Source organism: Mustela erminea, chromosome 14 (genome assembly GCF_009829155.1).
Source record: "Mustela erminea isolate mMusErm1 chromosome 14, mMusErm1.Pri, whole genome shotgun sequence".
Classification (NCBI taxonomy): Eukaryota; Metazoa; Chordata; class Mammalia; order Carnivora; family Mustelidae; genus Mustela; species Mustela erminea.
The window spans coordinates 48,396,433-48,417,937 of record NC_045627.1 but is presented as its reverse complement, the minus strand read 5'-3'; the positions used below and the strand labels follow the sequence as shown (position 1 = coordinate 48,417,937).

General features: G+C 45.7%; 1 long non-coding RNA gene across 2 annotated transcripts in view; it reads right to left on the bottom strand.

Moving 5' to 3' along the window:
• LOC116573488 overlaps nucleotides 1-21,505 on the bottom strand; it is a 150,524-nt gene that overhangs the window by 113,575 nt on the left and 15,444 nt on the right. The gene's annotated exons all lie outside the window — the stretch shown is intronic.

Here is a 21,505-nt window from a genome sequence, read left to right as displayed (position 1 = left end):
TGGCCATTAATCACTGATGAGAATGTAAGTGTGTCCATTTAGAACCACAGATCTGGGCCTTTCATCAGGTCCTGCTCTTTCAGAAGGAACTCTGAGAAGATAATTAGAGATGCATGCAGAGGTGTTTGTACAATGATGTTCACTGCAGTGATACTTATCATTCAAAATAATTAGCGGCAACCTAGATATCCAACGATAGGGGAGTGCAGCAGTAGGAGGTAGGTTGAATCATCTGTGGTACATCTATGTGGTGAAGGAGCTATTAAAATCATAAGTGGAAGATTATTTGATGAGGTAAGACTTTCTTCACAATATAGTATTAAATGAACAAAGCTAACCCAGGCATGCAGTGAGATGGATAATTAGTCTAAGAAAAAGACAGACTTAGAAAATGAAAGAATATGCCATAATTTTAATTCCGATGATAATTTTCTTTTCTGCATTTCTAGTTCTCACAACGAACTTCTATTCAATTTACAAATCAGAGGGAAAATAATAAATCTTCTAAATCTACTCATTCAACATTTTTAAAAGCACAATGTTCTGCAAGGTTAGCGGGCTTAGCAACTCTCCTAAATAATCCATTGTTCCTTCAGAGAGATTGAAGTCATCTGTCTGGAATTCCGAAAGCTGACAACAGCCATTTCAGATCCTCCAGTGTTCTTTCTCTCAGATGTAATAGACGGAGATCATCACAGACAATAATGGCAGAAAAAAGTATACAGTGAAGTTCAGATGTGCATTTGGAAAAAGAGTATGTGGCAAAGAAAAAAAAAACCCACCAAATTAAAACATTTCTTGATCTCACACTGCCAACAGGTCTATCATACCGGCATTAAAAATTCTTTTTAAATCTGTTTGCCACAGATTTAATGCAGCACAGAGAACAGAAAAAGCAGGACAAGCAGCCATCATCGGTCCCCAGAGGTGCTGCCCCCCTTCAGGAGACAGGATCATTCAGTGTGGGGAGCTGCTCTGCCTGTCCAGCTCCGACTGCAGACTGCATCTCCGGGCTGGGGACAGTCCGTTCTCAGAGCAGCAGAGCTCTAGTTATGAGGAAACTGTTTATCAAAAATCCCTAAGGTGTGAACAGCCCTGAGCCCAAAATCAGGGAAAGGAAGAGACTTGGAGGTGAGGCCAGGTGGGTACAGGTGAAGTGCAGGACAGATATAGGGCCCTGAGCCCCGCATCAGTGTGAAGGGAAGGCTTGAGGATCATGCCTCCAGTGTGTCTGCGGGGAGGGGGAAGGCTTGCACTCCATATCTCAGTGAGCCTCCTCGGTGGTAATTCTGAGCAGTCCAGAGATGAGAGAGAGTTGAAGGAAGCATCAGGAGGATTGAAGACATTTACTCAAATCACACACCAGGAACCAGTGAGCAGGATCTGAATGCAGATCTGTTCCTCTGCCTCGCTGGGCTGATTTCATCCTCACCCTTAGCGGTGGGGTGGGGGCAGTCTAAGTGACACGTGGCAGTGAGAGGCTTGTACAGGTATCCTCCCTTCCAGGGCCAAGCAGGCTCACGGGACAGCAGTTTTGCCTTCTCTGTCTTTTTCCTCCTCTCCCACCTTGCCTCTGTGTTACTGCAAGAGTCTCACGTCTCGTGGCTTACCTTTCCATGTCCCCCTTGTGTGTATGTCTGCCCGCCTCTCGATTTCTCTCCATAACCTATTCTCTCTCCAGGCTGTGTAACTCCTTCCATGCAGCTAGATCTGCTGACCCCCAGGGTCTAGATCCTGTTCCCCAACCTCTCCTTTTCTGCTCTCCATGTGCCCCAACAAAGTTCCAAGCTGTACAATGTATAGAAGCTCTCCTAATGCAAAACATTTTCAAGGGAAAGATAAGAAGACCTAAACTCTCTCCCAGGAATAAACTACATATATAATTTTACCAAATGAAGGAAACTGAAAATGAATACAGCTATAGAAAATAGAGACCAACCAAAACAAGGAGAGCTCCTGAGATCAAATAAATTAGGAAACAGAACATCCTCTCTCTCCTGTTCACGGTGCATAAGAGCCTGAGGCTTGAAATAGTCCTCCCGTTAAAGGGCCATTTTTTTAACCCAAATTTCTCTGAACACAAAAGTCTTTTGTTGTTCAGGACACATGTTAACATTTCATAGACCACTAGTTATATGGTAATAAATTACAGACAGTTTGAGAGAGGCTGATGCATGCTAATGTACATAATAGTGTAAATCATAGTATGCCGGGAGAGGCTGAGCGGTGCGCCTGCTCCCGCCATGTTCTCCGCTTCTGGTCTGCCTGCCTCCCCCCAACACCCACCTCAGAGCTACCCCCACCCATGAAGGGATGAATGGACAGAGGACTAGACTGCAGAAACATGGATTCAATCCTCTGTGACAGGACAGACTGACTAATTTCTCTGGGCATCAGACCCCTTACTGATCAGAGGGGCATCGTGATACCAAAGTCTGCAACATACCTGGCATGGCCTGGACCGAAAGAATATCCCTCCCCACCACACACACACACACACACACACACACACACACACACACACACGCTGATGGGTCTGTACTGAATTGGTCTCTTTCCTCTATCAGGGTCGATACACTCATTGCAGACACTCTTCAAACTGTTTAAAATTGCTTCAAGTTTAGCCTTGCAAGCACTAAGTTCAGCAAGTGGAAGTCTATTTCTTGAGCTATTTCCATTTTCCATTTGTTAGTGACAGATGCATGCAATTACTGGAAGTTCAAGAACAACACTTCCTTCCAAATCACTGCGCACACCAGAGACAGAACACCTTCTCCTCTTGGCTGCCACACTGGGGGAGAGGACCAGGGTTGCTGACGCTCCACCTTGGATGTAAGAGAACAGCTTCCAAGCTCAGTTTTCCTGGATACCTCCTCCCTTCTTCGGATTTTTCTGTGCTCCATGATTGCGCCCCATGTCACTCCCCAACCATCCTTCTCCCCACCAATTAGTTTTAAAGCTGCACCTCTTGCCTTGTTGGGTTTGTGGCATCATCCCCCTGTCCTGGCACCCCTGTCCCATCTCACGACAGGACAGGGCAGCAACCAGCTAACTTGCAAAACACAGTAACTCAATTTGCAGCCCAGACCCAAAAAATCACCCTTTGATCTCAGAGAATATGACACTGTAAGTAATTACCCAGAGAGACTGGAACTTGGAAATACAATTACATTTTCCTTGTTACTTATTAGGACTGGATCAGGCTCTCCTGTGCTCCTCAAGCCCTGGCATTTTCATTCCCGCATAAATAGAGTCACTAAACCACCATGCCATGCTCCTCTTGGTTTGGAATGGGGAAATAACATCTCCTGACATAAAAGTGCTGTCTAAAAACTCCCATCAGAAAGAAAAGTTGGGCAGGAGTTATCCAGGACCCTGCCTGAATGAGCCCCCTGGGACTTCAGGGTCACAATTTGCTGCAAAGTAGAATTGTAAGCAGCCACCCCCAGGTCCCCATGCAGAGCCCTTAGTCCCTACCTTCTGGCTGGAGTGATAGAGAAGCATGGGCTTGAGAGAGACCTGGAGGACAATGCCTGCCCCACTGTATATTGCCTGTGGGATCTTCTAGAAGCCTGGTTCTAAGCAGGAATGGACTTCAAATGTCCAGGCCCCTCTTCTCCTTTATTATTCACAGGTTACCCAACACATTCAGCCACCACCATGGCAGGAAGTGCCTATAAGATCATTGCCAGGGGGGAAGTTGTTGTCAAAGTGTGGCTTAACCTCTGCATAACACACACCCCAGGCCTGGAACTGCAGAAAGGGTGTCTTCTTATGGGCTGCTGGTCCAACCCCCCCCCCATAGTCCCTCAAGAGTACCTTCCACCCTACACGGAGTGGCGTGCAGACTGGGCAGAAGGAGGTAAGAGCCAGGGAGAACCAGGTTTGAGTGAGAGATTAGTCACACCCATGGCTGGGCTTTCCTAGAAATGAGGCTCCCTCTGATAGCAAAGGTCCCCTTAGGAACAGCTTGTGAATTATTTCCTTTATGACCCAAACATCATTACAATCCATTCCTTTCTCACCATACTTATCACCAAGTCTGGAAACTAATCAGTTCTCCTCTGAACTCCTAAGTAATGCCTTAAAACCAACCCTCTCCTCCCCAGACCTTCACCCTCAACCACCAAAGTGAAGTTTCAAGCATAAGAATCTGGTCATGCCAACACTGTGACCCAGGCCCATCATCCCCCACAGGAGCTAATGCAAAAGTCTTCCCCAGGACCACCCACACTGACCCCTCCTTAGGTTTTTCTCTTGCTATATTCCATAGCCACACTCCATACAAGAGTCAAAGTGAGGAGCTGGAAGACAGAAATCGAGTTATGTCATTTTCCAGTTTCAACACCATCACACTCAGAAAAGAACTCCGATCACTTGGATACACCTTCCCTTCCTACTGCTCCTTCCACTCAGCCCCTCACCCCTCCACTCCTGCCACATTCAGACGACCCGCCAAGTTCATTTCAACCTTTGCCCTTGTCACTTCATCAAGCTGAAATCCATTTCTCCCAAGTGAACAGAGCAACCCCGCTCTTCCCGGACCATAAAGGATCTGCCAGAAACAGAAGTGTTAAGGAAAATCTCCACTTCTCAGAACCCAAGCACATACTCCAAATGTTGGATCAGGTGGGGACTTTCCTTCCACAGAGGTGACCCAGAGTCACAGAGGGGTGCACAACCTATGGAGCAGGTTTAAATCCTGACTCGCTGCTTATTAGCTGTGTGACCTTTGACAATTTACTAAACTCTCTGAGCCACAGTCTCCCCCTTTGTGGAGTGGAGATACTAATAATAGTATGACTGTGTCCTCGTAGGTTACTGTAAGAATCAAATGGATTATTGGAAGGAGAGTATTTGAAAAATGGGAATGACAGTAATAGGAGTTACTCCAGCAGCTGGGGAGATGAGACCCTACATTCCCATTTGGAACATATTGTAAACAGTTGAGAATTCCGAGTGCCCAAGTCCTCCCTTGGCCATCCCTGTCCTACCCATTCCCAACCCCAGCCTTAACATTATGGGCAAGGAAAATCTTGGATGTTTTCAATGCTTTTGTATAACATTGACTTGGGGGCTAAAGGGCTGTTTCGGATCATTATTCATCTTTTCATTACTGTCATCTATTTTATTGATTTTGCATTGAAATATGTTTCCAACATTTTAAAATGAGACTCTTGCTTCAGTGGATCCCAGATCCTAATATCTGGTGAATTACAAACAATCATGTGTGTTTCTTTTTCTTCTTAATTTTAATTTTAAAAATCAATAAGTAATCTGTGATGCCTTTAAAAGATATTAAATAACACAATGAACTTGGGTTTTATTATGAAGATGTTTTCAAAAGTGATTCCACAAAAATTGCAGGATTTGTAAGACCTCAAAGTGTTGGGCTTTCTGGAAAACTTCTTGTTAAGATCCAGAATGGACTGTTTTTCAGAGTCCATAGTCTCTCATGATTTACCTCCACTTCCAATTTACCCCAACCCCCTTCTCTCTAACTCCCCATGTCTTCCATGCTTTTTGTTATGGGGGGGTGGGAGGTCGGGGTACCAGGTGGTGGGTATTATAGAGGGCACGGATTACATGGAGCACTGGGTGTGGTGAAAAAATAATGATACTGTTATGCTGAAAATAAATAAATTAAAAAAAAAAAAAGATCCAGAATAGAACTGAAGGGCCCATGGAGACCATCCAGGCAATCAAAACTTTTGCAAGAGAATATAGTTGATGAGGTCCGTTATCAAAGGCGAGACTGATACAAAGCGAAGGTCAAGCAAAGCTTTATTTTGCGCCAGTATCGAGAATCAAAGCAACCCGCCGGGGCCGTCTCTTATGGAGAGAGAGACCTCCCCTCCGCCCCCAGCCTCACAGACTAGCTTTTATAGAACAAAGGCCATGTAATTGAGCCTGGCCAATGAGATTGTAACACACAGAGAAAGTTGCATAGTTATGTTAGGTCACATGCAGGTGGCCCATTGAATTACAATTTACCCTATAGTAGCTGTTGGAACTAGCCTATCACTCTGGTCAGAATTGGCACCCTAGTTTGGCACCCAAAAGGCAGGGTTTACATTCTTTGGTGGTTAGGGAGATAGTATGTGTGCTTCACTGATTGAATGTCTCCACCTGGCCTGACTCGTCCTTGTATTCTGGGCTCTGTTATCTCCACCTGACCTGACCCGTCCTTGTATTTGGGCTCTGTTATCAGGGACTGGTCGCCCATATTTTACTGGTTTTCCAGACTTGCTTCTAAGTAAGTTCCTCGGGGGGGGGGGGGGGGGGGCAGTTTAAGTTTTACTGCACAAACAACAAAATGGCTTTTTAACCAAGATGGAGCCGCTCTGGCTAAGTAGGCCCTTACAATAGTTAAGGCAAATTAACAGATTTACTGGAAACTACTTATTTCCATTCAAAATAAACATAGCTTTGGGGGTACCTGTGTGGCTCAGTCAGTTAGGCATCCAACTCTTGAGTCTGGCTCAGATCATGATCTCAAGGTCATGAGACGGACGGAGCCCCACATCAGGCCCCTGCTCAGTGGGGAGTCTGCGTGGCCCTCCCGCTTCCCTTCTCCTTGCTCCTGTCCTCTCTCTCTCAAATAAACAAAAATATAAATAAATAAAATCTTCAAAAATAAATAATTAGAAATAGCTTTTGAGGTAGCTTTGGAGTAGTCCTAACTTTACCCAACATCAATTAGAACACATCGCTGCTTTTAGCCACTAAAATGTTTATATCTAGGCCATGTCTGAAGAAGCAGTGAGGCCACTTTCTAATCCCTGGCCACAGAGGCCGTGGAGGCCACCCGCAGAGCCACGACCCTGGAAGGCAGGCAGCCCATCCAGGGGGCTGGGAGTGGGGGAGGAAATGAGAGTCTGAGGCTTAGAGGCTCAAGGAACATGCATCTCACCACAGTTTTGAGGCATCAGGGGACAGAGGACAGAGCCAGCCCTTCTGACTTACTGCCTAGCGCCCTCTCCATATTCCAAGGTAAACGTGGGAACCCAGAAGGGGTGCTGCTCCAGGCGGCCCCCTGGGGCTTCTGAGTCTGGAGTCTGGACCGGAGCTCCAGTTGAGCCCCGTGGCCCCTTGAGTTCCCCCCAAATACAGGCTGTCTCTGTAGAGTCAGTGAATTCAGGGGCTTCTTTTTCTGCTGCCTTCTGGATTTGAAGATAGGGGTAAAGATGATACGCCTGCACTCACATATTGTTTAAATCTGGCTCGGCCGGGTGACTGAGTGACCCTTCCTGTCAGGGCAGGATCATAGGTGGGCTTCTCCATCTGTTCCAACTCCACTAACCCCTCTCCCACATGGAACGCAGCCTGAGACCATTCACTGACTTGTGCCTGTCCAGTGCCTTCCCCTGACAGACTGCTGCCTTCACCCTATCATTGACTTTCTTCCAGATCAGGCCAAGGCTAGGGAGGGGCATATGACTTCTGTCCTGGTTCCCCGCCGGCACCAAGCGAGGTGCTGGAGTCGCACCGGCCAGTCTGCAGTAGCTGGGACAACACTGCCATCTTGTGGTCAGGAACTCTGCCTGCCTCCAAAGCCGCCCCAGGAGGGCCAAGAAGAGCCTTTCTCAGCCCTACAGGTGGGAGTAGGACAATCCTGGGGGGACCCTGCCTGCAGGAGGCTCACAGACCAGCAGGATACCCAAGTAACCCACAATGTACATACACGGGTGATACAGGCCATGATGGCATCAGACGTGCCACACACAGGGCTCCAACCCAGTCAGCAAATACTCAGTGTGCAACACTCCAGAACCAGGTGGTAATGAGAGGTCTGCGGGCAATTACACCCCAGTGAGCAAAGTGCCAATTAAAGTAGGTATGATAGCTGTGGGAGCTCGGAGGAGGGACAAACAGCCCGAGGAGAAGGTAAGATTTCGTAAGCGACACAGGGTCAGAATCTCGAAGAATACTCCGGCACCATCAAGGAAGCGAGGTGAGGAAGGAGCACGTCAGAATTTCTGAGGCTTGCAGAATAGACTCCGTTTAGAGATGGAGCACTGAGTGTAGAGGGGACATGTTCATGGCTACTTGGCGAGAGGCAAGGGTGGGGATCTCAGAAAGTGGCAGGAAAAGAGTGGGAGACAAGTCTGAAAAGAGAGAGAGCTTTGAATGCCAGAATTAGATTGCTGGAAATCACACGACAAAGCTGCATGTAAGAAGAAATAACGCGGGGCACCTGCGTGGCACAGTCGGTTGGGCATCTTGGTTTCAGCTCAGGTCGTGTTCTCGGGGTCATGGGATGGAACCCCACATTGGGCTCCATACTCCATGGAGTCTGCTTGGCACTCTCTCTCTCTCCCTCTGCCCTTCCCACCACATTTCCTGTCTCTCTCTAAAATAAATAAATAAATCTTAAAAAAACAACAACAACAAAGAAGAAGAAGAAATAATGTGGCAAAAAATAAAGCGTGAACTATACACTTAGAAAAACAACTGAACAAATATTCACCGTAATGTTAGCAGTGGTTATCTCCGGGGCATGTGCTTATTTGTAAGCACACTGTCTGTCTGTCTAGCTGTCTGCCTGTCTGTCTGCCTGATCTATTTTAATGAATTTGTACTACCTTTTTAATGAAAGAGATAACAAGGCAAGTCATGGGATCAAGTGTTTCTCATTGTGGTGGTCTCTTCCCCGAGGGGATAGGTCAGGGAGTTGCGTAAAACTCAGGATCAGAGACTCAGCATCTGTCATGCTGGAAGGATCTTGGGAACCTACCCAACCTTGTCCTTCAGACCAGAGAAGAAAGGTCTGTGGAAGGGGCAGGGGCTCACCCAGCACACACAGCCCTGCCTGGACCTCAGGATCAAGCTCACTCCTGCTGCACTCAGGGCCCTACTTTCCCTTCGCTGCTCGTCACTTCCCATTGCTGTCTGGCCAGGAGTTCACCACACATGGCAAGGACCCACAGCTCCATGAAGCCCCCAGGTAGGTAGCAGCCAAGCTTAGGCGACGCTGGCAGGTCTCCCTGTCCCTCTGTCATACTAATATATTGTAGACCTCCGCTTGAGAAAGGAGACAATTGAGCACCAGGACTTTCATATGATTTCATCCAACAGTTCTCAAAGTGTACGGCTGGCAGTTCCCACAGACCCAGTCTGTGAAGCCCAAACGTTTTCCATATGACTACTAAGGTACAGTTTGGGCCCCTGAGTGGCTCAGTCAGTGAAAGTTCTGCCTTCGGCTCAGGTCATGATCCCAGGATCCTGGGATCCAGTCCAGTCCCAGTCCTAGGACACAGATCCTGGGTCCGACTCCCTGCTCAGCAGGGAGCCTGCATCTCCCTCTCCCTGTTGCTCCCCCTGCTTGTGTGAGCTCTCTCTCTCTCTCTCTCTGTCAAATAAATAAATAAAATTTTCTAAAAAATACTTCGGGAGAGGGTGGTGGGGTTACGGATATTGGGGGGGGGGTGCTGTGGGGAGTGGTATGAAGTGTGTAAACCTGGTGATTCACAGACCTGTACCCCTGGGGCTAAAAATACATTATATGTTTATAAAAAATAAAAATAAAAATAAATACTAAGGTACAGTTTGGCTTCTTCATTCTCATTCTTGCATGAGCGTACGAAGGACCTTCCCAAAGGCAATGTGACATGTGGTAACAACATGATTGTCAAATGAATGATGAACAGGAAGGTACAAACTTGATTCTATTGATCTCCATTGAATGCCAAGGCAGGGATGAGAACACAGCAGTCTTCTCTCTGGCTAGGCATTAGAGAATGTTGCAAAGATATAAAACAATGTCCCTCTTCTCATTTTTTATTCTAATTTTTTAATGAGGAAATATAGTTACTTTAAATGTTATTGTGTTTACAGCTTACTGTCTTATTTTAATAAGCTTACAAATAATATATATAATTTTGCATTTCCAATTTATCATATCATAAATGTCATTGATATAACACGCATAAACTAAAAGTCTTTGGAATTGCCATTAATTTTTATGAGCATGAAGAGATCCTGAGACCAAAAAATTTGAGAACCTCTAATCTGACCTTCCAGCTTCTCACTGCCATCCCTGACATGATCACTGACCCATTTCCCCCACCCGCAGGGGACGGTCCTCCTCTGTTGGCTCTTTATTCACAGAGGTACAAGGAGCACCTTTCCAACCAGTGCTCCCTCCTCCTCTTTCTTTCCCCCTCTCTCCCTCTCCCCTGTCCCTCTCTCCCCTACAGCCCTCCCTCCTCTCTCCCCTCCTCCAAGCTATGACCTTGGCCCCAGGCAGGGCTGGGCTGACAGACTTCTAGGCACAGAATGTCTTTCTTCCCACTCTCCTGTTTTCCAGCCTCTGGTGGCAGCCTCTGAGTCTGCATCCTGCAAGCTCCCTGTCCCTCCAAGAGCTTCTCAAATGGCACTTCATCCCAGAAACTGGTTTTCGCAGACCTCTTGAAAGGGATCCCAGACCGAGGAGCCCAACAGAACAAGGTTCACACCGGCCTTTTCATTATTCAGCTGTCATTTTGGGAGCCCTAGCTCCATGTCAGATGCAGAGAACCAAAGAGCACGACATGTTCCCTCCGTCTGTTCACATCTTCCGGGGAAATGAAGAAGGAGCGAATGGTTCTGTTGAGGAAAGCGGGGAAATGCCTCACAGAAGATGTGACGTTTGACAGGGATCATACAAGATGAGGAGGTGTGCATGGGGTGGAAAGGAGTGTCCTTGCAAAGGCACATGAATGTGAAAATGCACCACATGCTTAAAGACCTGAATGGATGGATGTGGGCAGATTACAGCGTGTGTGCGTGTGTGCGTGGGTTTGGATGTGCGCTGTGAGAATGTGCACATGAGTGTGTGGTATTGTAGGCATCTGTGTGAGCCTGGGTGTCCGTAAGGACACGTGAGTCTAAGTGCGTGCATGCATGTGGACATGGACCACGTATGTCCCTTGAGTCATTAGGTACCGTAGTACGTGTGTGTCCGTGTGTCTGTGTATGAACCTAGTGATGATGAGACAGGAGTGTCTCTTGGGAGAGAGAGGAGGAAGTGGGAGAGATATTACTCGTTACTCCGTGAACTGCCACAGCACACACCCTTCCTATGCGATGAAACTCTCATTCTGGTCACACCCGTAACCAAGGTCAACCACAGAGACCTGAGATTGGGATCTGGAATGTCTGAACAAAGCCCAGCTCTTCCCATACATCCACCTCTCAAGTGGAATCTCGCCGAATCCCTGAAGGAGAGAACCTCAGTAGACATGGTTTATTTTCCAGAGTCCCTCCGGCGCATGGCAGGCCAACCCCACACCTGTCACTGATGCAGAAGCTGATACTTTTTACAATGCTTTTCCAATAATTAATTCAGAAGGCCAACAGGAAAAGCTAACCCGTATTTCAGTCTCTTGGAACAGTCTCTTTAATTGGGAATTACAGAGGAAGGTCAAGGGTTTGAGGAAGCTGGGAGGGACCCTCACATGCTCTCCTGCTCCCCGGGGCCTCCGACAGCTTGGGTTAGCTCCACACAGAAATGTCCAGAAGAGGTCAGGTGCTGCCAGGCTCGCTGACTGTCCTGCCTCGGCTGTTAAATCGAGTTCACTAACCTGGTGACTGGAACGGATGCGCCCCTGTGTTCACTCCAGCGAACAACGGATGCGCCCCTCCTTCCAGCAGGCGTTGGGACGCACTTCCTGCGCCAGACACTGGTGAGGCTCTCATGCGTTCTCTCCCTTAAGCTGGATCTGTTTCTTTATTTTCTCTCTTCCATGTCGTATGGAATAAAACTGTGTCCTACAGGATGTATTTCAAGTGATTTAATTTTTATATATTTAAATACTATCTGGATCTTGTGTTACCTATTGCATACTTTATTCATATAGACACATTTTTACAGTCATTTGGATTAGTTACTTGTCACCCATTTTTCAGATGAGAAGACTGAAGCTCAGCGGGCTTGGATAACTTGAAGTACTGCAGCTAGTAAGTGACAATCAGAATGCAAATCTACCTCTTCCTGCGACACAGAGTCGGGCCTTTTCCTCTGTACTGATTCTATGGATTGGTCTCATTCTCAGTCACAACAAGGGTGTGTGACCTGAGGCTGCCTTAGATCCATGTCCCCGCCTCTGCAGTGCTCCAAGCTGGGCTCTGCCACTGAGCGGGGACACGGCCCTTTCTCCACCACCTGAGGGTGGTGACAGCGCCATTGCCGTACTTTCCAAATCCTGGTCTGAAATTGTGAGGCATCCAGAGATAGAATATTATGGAGCCCATAAGAAGCATATTTAGAGTGTTTTTTATGGCCATGAAAATAAATGCTTCTTATCTAAAACTAATAATAATAACAATAATAATAACAGCAGTAGTAGACAAATATTTATATTCATAGCATGGATCACCAATATAAAAAAAAATTCAAAGAGGAAAAGCCAGAAAGGAAAGTCACCAAATGCTAACAGTGGTTATTTCTAGATGACAGATTTATGGGGTGCCTCTTTCTTTTTTTGACTTTTCTGTGTCTCACAATTTCCCACAATAGACACGCACAGCTTTACAAAGGGGGAGGAAGGTGGTGGCATATTTAATACCTGACTGTGGCCTGAAAACTGTGACACCCCTTTCCCAGGCTCTTCAAAGGTCCGGACTGGAGCAATTCCATGTGGAGAGCCTTCCAGAGGCTCCCAGCAGGCATCCACGCCTGGGAAAACAGAGCCTTCCTCAGGGGTGGGCATCGGGTTTCATTTCCCCAGCCTCCTGTTCTCCCTTCTCGATTCACCTGAATATCCCCTGGAGATGGCCCAGAGTGCAGCCTGCACCCAATCCTATCTTCCCTCGCCAGTCTCCATCTTCAGCTCCGCAGTCTCCAGCCCTGACTGCTCCCCGCAAGCCTCTGCCCGGTGACAGCTTCACTGAGAAGCTGAGGGTGCCTCTGAGAATTCCGCTGGCGCTATGCTGGCATGTGTGCAAACCGCTCATAGGACAGTGCCTAGAAGAGCACCTGGGAACCCAGAGTGTAAAAGAGATTGTTGCCTCCCCGCCGCTCCCCCCCCCCACCCCCGGTCTTGTGGGTGGCTGTCACCCAGGACCACACAGGAGGCTTTAGCAACAGCCTTCACCCATACACTTCTTCCTTTGACATGCATTTAATCAGGGTTTCCAGGGGCAGGGTGGGGGTTGGGGAGTGGGACTGAGCAGACCCTGCCTGGAGGGGTCAATTCCACTGGGGGAGACTCATGATAACACACTGGATTAGCAAAGGGACTGACACCACTTCCAGCGAGGTGGCCTGCTGGGGGGCAGCCCCCTGTCTGGGAAAGGCTGGCCAGGAACAAGGGTGTCTGGGCTGAATGCCTGATCAATGAGGGGTGATCGGACAGAGAGAGACAAGTCCACATTTTGTGCAAAGGCAATGGCATGAGCAAGGGAACAGACACAAATGAGAGCATGTGAGGTGTTTGGCAGGCGGTAAAGTGGTTAGAGCTGGACCTCCAGTTCTGCCTGCAGCACCGGGGAGGTAGGAGTCCCTCCTTCTGGCAGAGGGAGCTTGTCAGGTCCTTAAGCAGAGGACCGGGGAGCAGACTTACCGCAGCCACACAGGAGACAGAACTGAAGGTGGGACTTCCATGGGGCCGGAGGGGAGGGGGGTTGGGGTGGAGGGACAGGAGGCAACATTCTGTCTGCCCTGCGGGCTGGAGATCTAACATGGAGTAAGAGCCACAGAGTTATTGGGCTCTGGTCCTGAAATGAGAAATTCCAGCCTTTCCCAGTCCCGGCACTGCTGGGGAAACTGCCCTGAGTGGCCAGAGAGTCCCATCCCTGGGCATTTGGCATTGGGAACCAGAGAAGGTTATGCCCACCTCCCTGGAGGCCCTGGTCTGTAACTATGAACCTGGAAGACCCAGTAGTCTTATTTGCCACCATGGACTAGAGCATAGACCGAGCTATTCTGCAAGAAATGAGACAAAGCTCCAGTCATCAAAACAGTATGGTACTGACACAAAAATAGATATGTAGATCAATAGAACAGAACAGAAAGCCTAGAAATAAACCCACAATTATATGGTCAATTAATCTTTGACAAAGCAGGAAAGAACACCCAATGAGAAGAAGACAGTCTCTTCAACAAATGGTGGTGGGAAAACTGGACAGTTACATGCAAAAGAATGAAACAGGACCACTTTCTTACACCACACACAAAAATACACTCGGAATGGATTAAAGACATAAATGTGAAACCTGAAACCATAAAAATCCTAGAAAAGAGCACAGGCAGTAAGTTCTCTGACATCAGCCATAGCAACTTTTTTCTAGATGGGTCTCCTGAGGCAAGGGAAATAAAAGCAAAAATGAACTATTGGGACTGCCTCAAAATACAAAGCTTCTGCACAGGGAAGGAAACAATCAACAAAACTAAAAGGCCACCTACAGAATGGGAGAAGATATTTGCCAATGAGATACTCAATAAACAGTTAATATCCAAAATATACAAAGAACTTATAAAAGTCAACACCAGAAAAAAACACAAAGAATCCAATTAAAAAATAAGCAGAAGATATGAATAGACATTTCTCCAAAGAAGACATCCAGATGGCCAACAGACACATGAAAAGATGTTCAACATCCCTCATCGTCAGGGAAATACAAATCAAATACAATGAGGTATCACCTCACAGCTGTCAGAATGCCTAAAATCAAAATCACAAAAAATAACAGGTGTTGAGGAGGATGTGAAGAAAAGGGAACCTTCTTGCACTGTGGGTGGGAATGCAAACTGGTGTAGTGACTATGGAAAACAGTATGGAGTTTCCCCAAAGGTTAAAAATAGAACTGCCCTATGACCCAGTCATTATGCTACTGGGTATTTAGACAAAAATACAAAAACACTAATTCAAAGGGATAGATGCACCCCTGTATTGACAGCGGCATTATCTACAATAGCCAAATTATGGAAGCAGCCCAAGTATCCAGCGATAGATGGATAGATAAAGAAGATACGGTGTATAGGGGCACCTGGGTGGCTCAGTTGGTCAAGTGCCTGACTTGACTGTGGCTCAGGTCATGATCTAAGGGTGGTGAAATCAAACCCCATGTTGGGCTCTGCACTGAGTATAGAGCCTGCTTAAGATTCTCTCTCCCTTCTCCCTCTGCCCTTCATATCCCCCACTCACGCTTTCTCTCTCTAAAAAGAAAAAAAAGAGAGATAGAAAGAAAGAAAGAATATATGGTATATATATGTATATATAAAAATATCATGTATTATATATAATAAAACATTTATTTATATAAATTTTATACATGTGTTGTGTGTGTGTGTGTGTGTGTGTGTGTGTGTAATGGAATATCATTCAGCCATAAAAAAAAAGAGTGAAATCTTGCCATTTGCAACATGTGGATGGAAGTAGAGAGTATATATTGTTGAACAAAATAAGTCAGTGAGAGAAAAACAAATACCATGCGATTTCATTCATAGGTGGCATTTAAGAAACAAAAAAATGAAGGGTATCTAGATGTCTCAGTTTCTCAAGCATCTGATTCTTTATTTTGGCTCAGGTCATGATCTCAGTATCATGGGACCAAGCCCCGAACTGGGATCTACACTCAGCGTGGAGTTTGCTTGTCCCTCTCCCTCTGCTCCTTCCCCTGTTCTCTCGCTCTCTAATAAATAAATAAATCTAATCTCTGAGAATAAATAAAGAGGTCTGTCATCCTCCTGCTCCTCCTGCTTCCTTCCATTAGAGACCTCTGTATTCACACTTTATCTACCAAGTTTAGCAGCTTGATTTTGGGAAGTACTCTTTTAAAAAAAAAAAAAAAAAAAAAAGTTCTTGCCCAGATCTTTCACCTGTTCCAGATTTTTTCAGACTTCAGTACCGCAGCATATTGGTTGGCCCCATTTAAGAGACAAGGAAGAGGGCACAGCCAAGCTTTAGCCTAACAAAATTTGGCCCTGGAACTTTCTGGAAATGGGTTCCAAACCCAAGAAAAGGTATAGCTTTTCCCAGACAGATGGAGTTCTGCCAACTTTGACCCAAATCTCCATCCCAGGAATGCTGGATGAACAGGAGGATCTTCATCTTCCTGTTGAAGGGGGGCCCGGAAGAGGCCCATTTCTTCTCTGCAAAAGCTTGCTGTAGCCCCAAGCCCCTCCATCCTCTGGATTTCTAACTGAAGCATCTCTAGTCAGCCAACACAAAGGCCTACCTCCACTCAGAATCAGACAACAGACTTGCAGCGGATTTTCTCCTTTACACACAAACCAGAGCTCCAGGAAATATTTCAGCATAAATGTACAAATCCTTCTCTAAATAATGCTCCAAACCTTTCTACAGAACCAGCCTCAAGGTGCAGGCAGAAGGGAAGGCCCTAGAAGGGTCCACACAGTTGCCGAGACTGCAGGGGTGGAGGAGGCACTGTTGGTTCGAGGAAGGTGGTGGCCTCTTCGATTCCTGGAACTGTCCCCCTCGTGTCCTCTGTCAGTATGCGCACAGCCTCTCAGGGTGGTTTTGTGCTGCAAACAGGCAGTATCCTTTTCATCTCTTCTGACAAACCACACTCCGCTGTGCCTTCACTGGATGTTTGCTGAGCACTTGGTACGTACCAGATACGTACGTATCCTCTTCTTTCCAACTTGATGACATTGATTCCTCTTCCACTCCAGAGCAGTCATTGTCAGGACTCCAAGTCTCTTTGCCCTTCAAACCTCTCCAGCAAAGAAAGCCACACAGAACAGGTACACATGATGAATATTCTGTCTGGTTTGGGTCCAGAGGAAGCTAAAGGGTCAGCTTTGCGGGGTCAAGCCATGACCAGCCAAGAAAGAGACATTGAGGAATGTGGCCAGATCTTGAGTCTGGCTCCAAGAGTGTTGTCTCCTGGGAACCAGCCTTCCCTTCCAGCCCCAGGGTTGTCCCCACAATTATATGTCCCTCTAGAAGCTTCTTCCCTAAGAAGATGTACCGAAGCTCCTGGTGTATGTGTGGAGTACGTGTACAGTGTGTAGTATATGTACCTATGCTAGAGTCTTCTCCGTCCCAGTCCAGTGATTCCACAATCATCGTGGGAACTGGACTCTTGCAAGACTATTCTACATTCTGAAACTGTGTCTTTGATTTGGGCATTAAAAATATTATTATTGGGGGGGAGGAGTCAAGATGGCGGAGAAGTAGCAGGCTGAGACTGCTTCAGCTAGCCGGAGATCAGCTAGATAGCTTATCTAAAGATTGCAAACACCTGAAAATCCATCGGCAGATCGAAGAGAAGAAGAACAGCAATTCTGGAAACAGAAAAACAACCATTTTCTGAAAGGTAGGACCGGCGGAGACGTGAATCCAAAGCGACGGGAAGATAGACCCCGGGGGGAGGGGCCGGCTCCCGGCAAGCGGCGGAGCAACGGTCCACAAAATCAGGACTTTTAAAAGTCTGTTTCGCTGAGGGACATCGCTCCAGAGGCTAAACCGGGGCGAAGCCCACGCGGGTTCAGCGTGGCCTCAGGTCCCGCAGGGTCACAGAAGGAGCAGGGGTGTCTGAGTGTCGCAGACCTTGCGGGTATTGGAACGGGAAAGCTCACAGCTCGGTGTTACCTTGAACTGGTCGCAGGCTCAGAGAGCTCGGAGCGCGGCCGGAGGTCAGGCAGACGGGAGTAACTGGGCGCTGTTCTCTGAGCGCGCACTGAGGAGTGCGGCCCTGGGCTCTCGGCTCCTCCGGGCCGGAGACCAGGAGGCCGCCATTTGTATTCCCGTCCTCCGGAACTCTACGGAAAGCGCTCAGGGAACAAAAGCTCCTGAAAGCAAACCCGAGCGGATTACTCACCCCGGCCCCGGGTAAGGGCGGTGTAATTCCGCCTGGGGCAAAGACACTTGAGAATCACTACAACAGGCCCCTCCCCCAGAAGATCAACAAGAAATCCAGCCGAGACCAAGTTCACCTACCAAGGAGTGCGGTTTCAATACCAAGGAGAGCAGCAGAATTCCAGAGGAGGAGAAAGCCAAGCACGGAACTCATGGCTTTTTCCCTGTGATTTTTTTTTTAGTCTTGCAGTTAATTTAATTTTTTTCTTTTTCATTTTTTTTTTTTTTCCTCGCCTTCGGGTAAAATTTTTTTTTTTTAACTGTTACCTTTTTCTTTTTTAAGATTTTTTACTAGTTTATCTAATATATATATTTTTTCTTTTTTACATTTTTCTTAGGTGTTTTCCTTTTTTTTTAATTCTTTTCTTTTCTTTTTTCTTTTTTTTTTTCTTTTTTCTTTTTTTTTCTTTCTTCCTTTTTGAACCTCTTTTTATCCCCTTCTCCCCCCTCACGATTTTGGATCTCTTCTAATTTGGTTGAAGCATTTTTTCCTGGGGTTGTTGCCACCCTTTTAGTATTTTACTTGCCCCTTCATATACTCTTAACTGGACAAAATGACAAGACGGAAAAATTCAACACAAAAAAAAGAACAAGAGGCAGTACCGAAGGCTAGGGACCTAATCAATACAGACATTGGTAATATGTCAGATCTAGAGTTCAGAATGACAATTCTCAAGGTTCTAGCCGGGCTCGAAAAAGGCATGGAAGATATTAGAGAAACCCTCTCGAGAGATATAAAAGCCCTTTCTGGAGAAATAAAAGAACTAAAATCTAACCAAGTTGAAATAAAAAAAGCTATTAATGAAGTGCAATCAAAAATGGAGGCTCTCACTGCTAGGATAAATGAGGCAGAAGAAAGAATTAGTGATATAGAAGACCAAATGACAGAGAATAAAGAAGCTGAGCAAAAGAGGGACAAATAGCTACTGGACCACGAGGGGAGAATTCGAGAGATAAGTGACACCATAAGACGAAACAACATTAGAATAATTGGGATTCCAGAAGAAGAAGAAAGAGAGAGGGGAGCAGAAGGTATACTGGAGAGAATTATTGGGGAGAATTTCCCCAATATGGCAAAGGGAACGAGCATCAAAATTCAGGAGGTTCAGAGAACGCCCCTCAAAATCAATAGGAATAGGCCCACACCCCGTCACCTAATAGTAAAATTTACAAGTCTCAGTGACAAAGAGAAAATCCTGAAAGCAGCCCGGGAAAAGAAGTCTGTAACATACAATGGTAAAAATATTAGATTGGCAGCTGACTTATCCACAGAGACCTGGCAGGCCAGAAAGAGCTGGCATGATATTTTCAGAGCACTAAACGAGAAAAACATGCAGCCAAGAATACTATATCCAGCTAGGCTATCATTGAAAATAGAAGGAGAGATTAAAAGCTTCCAGGACAAACAAAAACTGAAAGAATTTGCAAATACCAAACCAGCTCTACAGGAAATATTGAAAGGGGTCCTCTAAGCAAAGAGAGAGCCTACAAGTGGTAGATCAGAAAGGAACAGAGACCATATACAGTAACAGTCAACTTACAGGCAATACAATGGCACTAAATTCATATCTCTCAATAGTTACCCTGAATGTTAATGGGCTAAATGCCCCTGTCAAAAGACACAGGGTATCAGAATGGATAAAAAAACAAAACCCATCTATATGTTGCCTCCAAGAAACTCATTTTAAGCCCGAAGACACCTCCAGATTTAAAGTGAGGGGGTGGAAAAGAATTTACCATGCTAATGGACATCAGAAGAAAGCAGGAGTGGCAATCCTTATATCAGATCAATTAGATTTTAAGCCAAAGACTATAATAAGAGATGAGGAAGGACACTATATCATACTCAAAGGGTCTGTCCAACAAGAAGATTTAACAATTTTAAATATCTATGCCCCCAACGTGGGAGCAGCCAACTATATAAACCAATTAATAACAAAATCAAAGAAACACATCAACAATAATACAATAATAGTAGGGGACTTTAACACTCCCCTCACTGAAATGGACAGACCATCCAAGCAAAAGATCAGCAAGGAAATAAAGGCCTTAAACGACACACTGGACCAGATGGACATCACAGATATATTCAGAATATTTCATCCCAAAGCAACAGAATACACATTCTTCTCTAGTGCACATGGAACATTCTCCAGAATAGATCACATCCTCGGTCCTAAATCAGGACTCAACCGGTATCAAAAGATTGGGATCATTCCCTGCATATTTTCAGACCACAATGCTCTAAAGCTAGAACTCAACCACAAAAGGAAGTTTGGAAAGAACCCAAATACATGGAGACTAAACAGCATCCTTCTAAAGAATGAATGGGTCAACCGGGAAATTAAAGAAGAATTGAAAAAAATCATGGAAACAAATGATAATGAAAATACAACGGTTCAAAATCTGTGGGACACAACAAAGGCAGTCCTGAGAGGAAAATATATAGCGGTACAAGCCTTTCTCAAGAAACAAGAAAGGTCTCAGGTACACAACCTAACCCTACACCTAAAGGAGCTGGAGAAAGAACAAGAAAGAAACCCTAAGCCCAGCAGGAGAAGAGAAATCATAAAGATCAGAGCAGAAATCAATGAAATAGAAACCAAAAAAACAATAGAACAAATCAACGAAACTAGGAGCTGGTTCTTTGAAAGAATTAATAAAATTGATAAACCCCTGGCCCGACTTATCAAAAAGAAAAGAGAAAGGACCCAAATAAATAAAATCATGAATGAAAGAGGAGAGATCACAACTAACACCAAAGAAATACAAACTATTATAAGAACATACTATGAGCAACTCTACACCAATAAATTTGACAATCTGGAAGAAATGGATGCATTCCTAGAAACATATAAACTACCACAACTGAACCAGGAAGAAATAGAAAGCCTGAACAGACGCATAACCAGTAAGGAGATTGAAACAGTCATTAAAAATCTCCAAACAAACAAAAGCCCAGGGCCAGACGGCTTCCCGGGGGAATTCTACCAAACATTTAAAGAAGAACTAATTCCTATTCTCCTGAAACTGTTCCAAAAAATAGAAATGGAAGGAAAACTTCCAAACTCATTTTATGAGGCCAGCATCACCTTGATCCTAAAACCAGACAAGGATCCCACCAAAAAAGAGAGCTATAGACCGATATCCTTGATGAACACAGATGCGAAAATACTCAACAAAATACTAGCCAATAGGATTCAACAGTACATTAAAAAGATTATTCACCACGACCAAGTGGGATTTATTCCAGGGCTGCAAGGTTGGTTCAACATCCGCAAATCAGTCAATGTGATACAACACATCAATAAAAGAAAGAACAAGAACCATATGATACTCTCAATAGATGCTGAAAAAGCATTTGACAAAGTACAGCATCCCTTCCTGATCAAAACTCTTCAAAGTGTAGGGATAGAGGGCACATACCTCAATATCATCAAAGCCATCTATGAAAAACCCACCGCAAATATCATTCTCAATGGAGAAAAACTGAAAGCTTTTCCACTAAGGTCAGGAACACGGCAGGGATGTCCATTATCACCACTGCTATTCAACATAGTACTAGAGGTCCTAGCCTCAGCAATCAGACAACAAAAGGAAATTAAAGGCATCCAAATCGGCAAAGAAGAAGTCAAATTATCACTCTTCGCAGATGATATGATACTATATGTGGAAAACCCAAAAGACTCCACTCCAAA